Below are 7,021 nucleotides of genomic sequence, written 5' to 3' on the forward strand. Positions count from 1 at the left end.
TCAGTGGTGCACGCACCATTGATCTAGTGACGAGATCGGGTGAACATGTTTTCCTTTCCCTCAGTGGCCAACACATTGATGCGTGTGTTAGAATTAATGGGCTAGGCCCATAGCAATTTCTGAAATCTCAAAACCCATGTGTAAAATGGCAAGTGGTGGTGCTAAGTTTAGTCCCACCCCGGAAGTTGAAGAAGAGTTGGACCTCTTTATATAGTGGGTTCTCTCCACCACTCTAAGTGGTGTGTGAGAAGAGAAAGGGAAAACCACACGCGCGCTCGCTCGCCTCGCCGGGCCGTGGCGAGGCGAGGCGTGGCGTGGCGTGGCGTGGCGTGGCCCGTCTCCTTGCAGGAGCGCAGCTTCCTTTTGCCGTTTTATTTTTATGTCTTGGCAGACAAGTTTTTGATTTCTTGTCCGGTAAGTATATGAATTAGAAACCGAGTCGGTTGGGATTGTGATCGCGACACAATACCGCCTCTGGTCCTAATATATATACAGCTACCGGCTGCGGCCAGAGACACACCGAAAACACCTAGGGTTTTGCCTCATCTCACAACTTGCGCCGCCATCGTAGTCTACTCCATCCCAAACGCCGGCGTGCATCGGCGCGTGGGAGAGCAGGTCTCCGGAACCGTTCGTCTTTGCGATCCTGCACCGGGAGAGGTTTTTGGGAAGCGCTGTGCGCAACTGCTCAAATTCGTCATCACGGGTCGTCTTCCGTCCAAGTCGGGCGGTGCTACTCATCGTCGTATTCATAGCCGTCAGCAGCAGATCGTCGCCAACATCGTCATCAACACCGTCGCACCCATAATAGCTAACGATCAGTACGTCCAACATCCTCTGTTCATGTCTGTCTCTACAGCTATTGTTACATGTTTGCTGCTGTTATGCATGTCTTGTTGTTCTTCTAGTTTGCTAGATTATTGCATGCTAGTATCTCTTCTAGTCATGAATTATTTACTGGAATTAATCATGAACTTGCCTAATATTCCAACAATCCAAAAACCTAATTATAGGCAATTTTCTGAGTTAACTATGGCTGGATTCGCTGATGCACTGAGGCCGGATAAGTTTACCGGTGTGCACTTTAAGAGGTGGCAGGTGAAGACCACGCTCTGGCTTACTGCTCTGAAAGTTTTCCACGTTAGTGTTGGTGCTCCAGAGGGAATGACTGACGAAGTTCAGAGAAAATTCCAGGAAGCCAATACTATGTTTGTGGGATGCATTCTGAGTGTTCTTGCTGACCGTCTGTGTGATGTGTACATGCACATAAATGACGGAAAGGTTCTGTGGGATGCACTGAATGCAAAATTCGGTGCAACAGATGCAGGCAGTGAACTGTACATCATGGAGAGTTTTCATGACTACAAGATGGTGAATAACCGTTCTGTGGTTGAACAAGCTCATGAGATACAGTGCATTGTGAAGGAACTTGAACTCCTTAAATGTGTTCTACCCGACAAATTCGTGACTGGGTGCATGATTGCAAAGTTGCCTCCTTCATGGAGGAATTTCGCCACAACTCTGAAGCATAAGAGACAGGAGATATCAGTTGAAAATCTGATTGCATCTCTTGATGTTGAAGAAAAAGCTCGGGCTAAAGATACTACTGAAAAAGGAGGTGAGGTTCAGCCTACTGCTAACATGGTGCAGAGGTACCCACAGAACAAGAACAAAGGGAAGAACAAACCTGTTTTCAACAAGCCTACCAAGACTACTACCTTCAAGAAGAAGAAGTTCAACAAGGCTGAGCTAGAGTGCTACGCCTGTGGGAAGCCTGGACACTTTTCCAAGGAATGCCCTGAACGTGCAGACCGCAGAGGGAAAACAAGCTCCAAGACTGTCAACATGGTGACCGCTAGCAATACTGATGGGTATGGTAATTTACCTATTGTGCTTTCAGTATTTCAATCATCTTCGTGGTGGATTGATTCGGGTGCTAACGTTCATGTGTGTGCTGACATCTCCCTGTTTACTTCTTATCAGGTCGCAAGGGATTCTTCCGTCCTAATGGGGAATGGGTCACATGCTTCTGTTCGTGGCATTGGCACGGTGGATCTGAAGTTTACTTCGGGAAAGATCGTGCAACTAAGGAACGTGCAGCATGTCCCTACTATGAACAAGAATCTAGTTAGCGGCTCCCTTCTATGTCGAGATGGATTTAAGGTAGTTTTAGAGTCCAATAAAGTAATCGTGTCAAGATTTGGACAATTTATAGGAAAAGGCTATGAGTGCGGAGGCTTGTTCCGTTTTTCCCTTTCAGATTTTTGCAATAAGTCAATAAACCAAATTTGTGCTAGTGTTAATGATGATGCAAGTATTTGGCACTCTTGTTTATGTCATATTAATTTTGGTTTAATGTCTCGGCTATCCAGCATGAGTTTAATTCCGAACTTCACAGTTGCCAAAGGTTCTAAGTGCCATATAGTTGTATGCAATCTAAGCAACCTCGAAAGCCTCATAAGGCTGCCGAGGAGAGAAACTTGGCACCTCTAGAACTCATACATTCTGATCTTTGTGAGATGAATGGTGTGTTGACAAAAGGTGGAAAGAGATATTTCATGACTTTGATTGATGATGTGACTAGATTTTGCTATGTTTATTTGTTGCAAACTAAAGATGAAGCATTAGACTACTTTAAAATCTATAAAGCTGAAGTTGAAAATCAACTAGAGAGAAAGATCAAGCGTCTTAGGTCCGATCGTGGTGGACAGTATTTTCCCAAAGTTTTTGATGAATTTTGTGAGGAACATGGTATTATTCATGAGAGGACGCCTCCCTATTCACCTCAATCAAATGGAGTGGCCGAGAGGAAAAACCGCACATTGAATGACTTGGTGAATGCCATGTTAGACACTGCTGGTTTATCTAAGGCATGGTGGGGGGAGGCTCTATTGACTTCATGTCATGTCCTGAATAGAGTTCCCAACAATAATAAGGAGAAAACCCCATATGAGGAGTGGGTTGGGAGAAAACCATCACTTTCTTATTTGCGCACTTGGGGATGTTTGGCAAAGGTCAATATTCCTATTCCTAAGAAACGCAAACTTGGACCAAAGACAGTGGATTGTGTCTTTCTAGGGTATGCTCAACGGAGCATTGCTTATAGGTTTTTAGTGGTAAAATCTGAAGTACATGATATGCATGTTGATACTATAATGGAATCTCGTGATGCAACATTTTTTGAGAACATATTTCCTATGAAAGATATGCATAGCATTGCTAGATTTTCTTCTGAGATAATTCCTGAATCTAGTACAACTGATGAATATTTCGAACAATCACATGAGGAAGTCCTTGAGAAGGATAACAATGAAGTTCCTATAAGGAACAAGAGACAAAGGATTGCAAAATCCTTTGGTGATGATTTCATTGTATACCTTGTGGATGACACACCCAAGACAATTGCAGAAACATATGCATCTCCGGATGTAGATGATTGGAAAGAAGCTGTTCATAATGAGATGGACTCAATTCTTTCTAATGGAACTTGGGAACTAACTGATAGACCATATGGTTGTAAACCTGTGGGCTGTAAGTGGGTGTTCAAAAAGAAGCTAAAGCCTGATGGTACTATTGATAAGTACAAGGCGCGGCTAGTGGCCAAGGGCTACACTCAGAAAGAAGGCGAAGATTACTTTGACACCTATTCACCCGTTGCTAGAATGACCACCATTCGAGTGTTACTTTCCTTGGCTGCCTCTTATGGTCTTATCATTCATCAAATGGATGTATAGACAGCTTTTCTCAATGGAGAGTTGGAAGAGGAGATCTATATGGATCAGCCTGACGGGTTTGTGGTAAAGGGTGAAGAGAGAAAGGTGTGCAATTTGTTAAAATCTTTGTATGGTCTGAAACAGGCACCTAAGCAATGGCATGAGAAGTTTGAAAGAACTCTGACTTCTGCAGGATTTGTCATTAACGAGGCTGATAGGTGTGTTTACTATCGCCATGGTGGGGGCAATAGTGTCATATTATGTTTGTATGTGGACGACATACTGATCTTTGGTACAAACATTAATGCAATTAATGAGGTCAAGTCTTTTCTATCAAAAAGTTTTGACATGAAAGATCTGGGAGAAGCCGATGTAATTCTAAACATCAAACTTATTAAGGATGAGAGTGGGATTACATTAACGCAATCTCACTATGTTGAGAAGGTCTTGAACCGATTCGGTTTTATGGATAGCAAGCCTTCTCCAACACCTTATGATCCCAGCGTGACACTCAGAAAGAACAAGAAAGAAATGAGAGATCAATTAAGATACTCTCAAATTGTTGGTTCACTCATGTACTTAGCTAGCGCTACAAGACCAGATATCTCTTTTGCTGTGAGCAAACTGAGTAGGTTCATGTCCAACCCGGGTGATGATCATTGGCATGCACTAAAAAGGGTCTTGCGCTATCTAAGAGGTACTATCACTACTAGAAAAAGGCCTACTAATGGCGCACCTAATCTGGCCATTAATGGCGCATTAGTGGTGCGCCATTAGTAGCACGCCATTAGTATATTTTACTAATGGCGCACCACTGGTGCGCCATTAGTATCTGGTATACTAATGGCGCATCCCAGATGCGCCATTAGTATATACAACAGTGCGCCATTAGTATGCCTCCCAGGGGGCCATGTATACCCAGGTGCTTTGGCATACTAATGGCGCACTAGAACAGGATGCGCCATTAGTAACTTCGGCATACTAATGGCGCACTGTTTAGTGATGCGCCATTAGTATCCTTTGGCATACTAATGGCGCACTATGATGTGATGCGCCATTAGTATGAATATTAGGTTTTTTTATTTTTTTATTTTCTGTTTTTTGCACAGGTTACAAAATGTATAATTGGACAAAATATAGACAGCACACATCAACAACAGATTCATCGAATACAATAGAAGATTAGTCTCTGAATACAATTCATCATTTTAGTCTCCGAATACAATTCATCATATTAGTCTCCGAATTGAAAAGACCGAACAAAGATAGAACATTATATTACAAGTCCCGAGACCGCGAGTTTGTCTTCACATTACAAGTCGATATCTATCATCTAAACTACCATCACATAGAAGAGAGCTGCGGTCATCACGATGAGCATCATCACGATGAAACTCGTCTTCATCCGGTTCCTCCAACGCTCCCTCCCCTCTCCCGCTAGATAGCCGGCGTATCTAGATTCGGCCTCGGCCCTAGTGGCGTACCCTTTGTAACTGTTACCGCTGAATCGGTGAACCTGTCTCCGACACTCCTCCCAGTCGTCGTAGACTCCGGGAACCTTACCCTTGTACACGACATACCACGGTATCACTATGCAGTAGCCAAACGAAACGTTAGTACCAATTCACAGACAATACATAAGCAATATATAAGTATGCAACAGAACGATCGGAAGAGAAAAGCAAGACATTAATAGCATCGATTACATCTAAGTTGAAGGACTCTCGAAACCAAAGAGACATACTACAAGTTCATTAAAGTTTAATTACAATATGAGCCAATCGATGTTTCAGAACTAGACACATCATCACTGCTTTCGACTCGACTCAAGGGACCGGAGCGTGGATGAAGCCGCCGTCTATCATGGGAGTCATGAAACAACGGGCGTTGTCAGCCTGCATTTGTAGGATTGTGTCGATGTCACTGTTGGACGGTTGATTTCTGAGGTAGAACTGCCCCGAGGTACGAAGGACATCTTGATGGATGATTTCCGCAAACTCCGACTGGATGCGAAAGAATTCTTGTCTGATGTCTGCGTCCTGGATTGCCGACACGCTCGCGGCCCAATCTTTGAGTCTACTCGGTAGCGGTAGTTGATGATGGTCCCGTACGATCGCCCGCATGTGATGGATGGCGTAGTAGGCACCCTTCTGACCGCTAGGCGGCTGCTTGACGCAGCAGAACGTCGTATTGTGGGAGAACACGTGCTTGCCGTACTTACGAATAGGCCTGGTGAAGGTGCCTCCAGATTTGACGTAGCCGGGGAGAACATCATCAAGAACCTTCTTGACATTTGTGTAGTCTACGTTCGACTGACGGTCCGGGTCGAAATACGTGGCCATGGAATATTTGGGCTTAGGAGGATGAGCGTGCAATGTGTGTCACTGCAGAAAACACGGAATGTTAAAAGAAAAACGATCGAAATCTAAGAATTCATATGTTACGGGGCGGTTGAGGGGAGGACTTACTCGGGAAAGTAAGGCACGAGGAAGTTATCCTTATCTTGGTTTGTGTAGCGACCAGACCTCAAATGGCCTGTGCTGCTGTGCACCAGTGTCATCCCTGGATCAGTAATGCTGACACGCACAGTACAAAAGGAGGATTTATAACAGAGTAGCAATCACACACTTATTACATCGAATATCTCCGAAGAGATTAAGTATAATAAACATGGCTTAAGGCCATCTAATAACGATAACAGCGGAAGACTTGGAAGATAAGTGAGTCCATCAACTCCAGCGGCATCACTGAGTATAAGACCACGACCTAAGGCTCCTTACTCGTCGTCTGAAAAGTCTGCAACATGAAACGTTGCAGCCCGAAAACGGGTCAGCACATAGAATATGCTGGCAAAGTAACACATAGAGAGCAATGAACAATGATAATGCTATACTATATGCATATACTTATCCAAAAACTCCATAAACACTTTGTTCATCAGGTTCATGAAATAGGCAGGTGCGTTAGTCAGTCCAAATGACATAACGGTATACTCATACAATCCATATCTGGTGGTAAATGCCGTCTTGGGTATATCCTGCTCTCGAATCTTTAACTGATGGTATCCCGATCGTAGATCGATCTTGGAAAATACTTTAGCTCCTTGCAAGCGGTCAAACAAATCATTGATCATCGGCAGTGGGTACTTGTTTTTGGTGGTCACTTCATTCAATCCTCGGTAATCAACAACCATCCTTAGTGATCCATCTTTCTTCTCCACTAGAAGTACTGGTGATCCCCAAGGTGACGAACTTGGGCGAATATAGCCTTTATCCAGTAACTCCTTGATCTGCTTCTTAATTTCCTCC

This window comes from Aegilops tauschii, chromosome 3, assembly GCF_002575655.3.
Source record: "Aegilops tauschii subsp. strangulata cultivar AL8/78 chromosome 3, Aet v6.0, whole genome shotgun sequence".
Lineage (NCBI taxonomy): Eukaryota > Viridiplantae > Streptophyta > Magnoliopsida > Poales > Poaceae > Aegilops > Aegilops tauschii.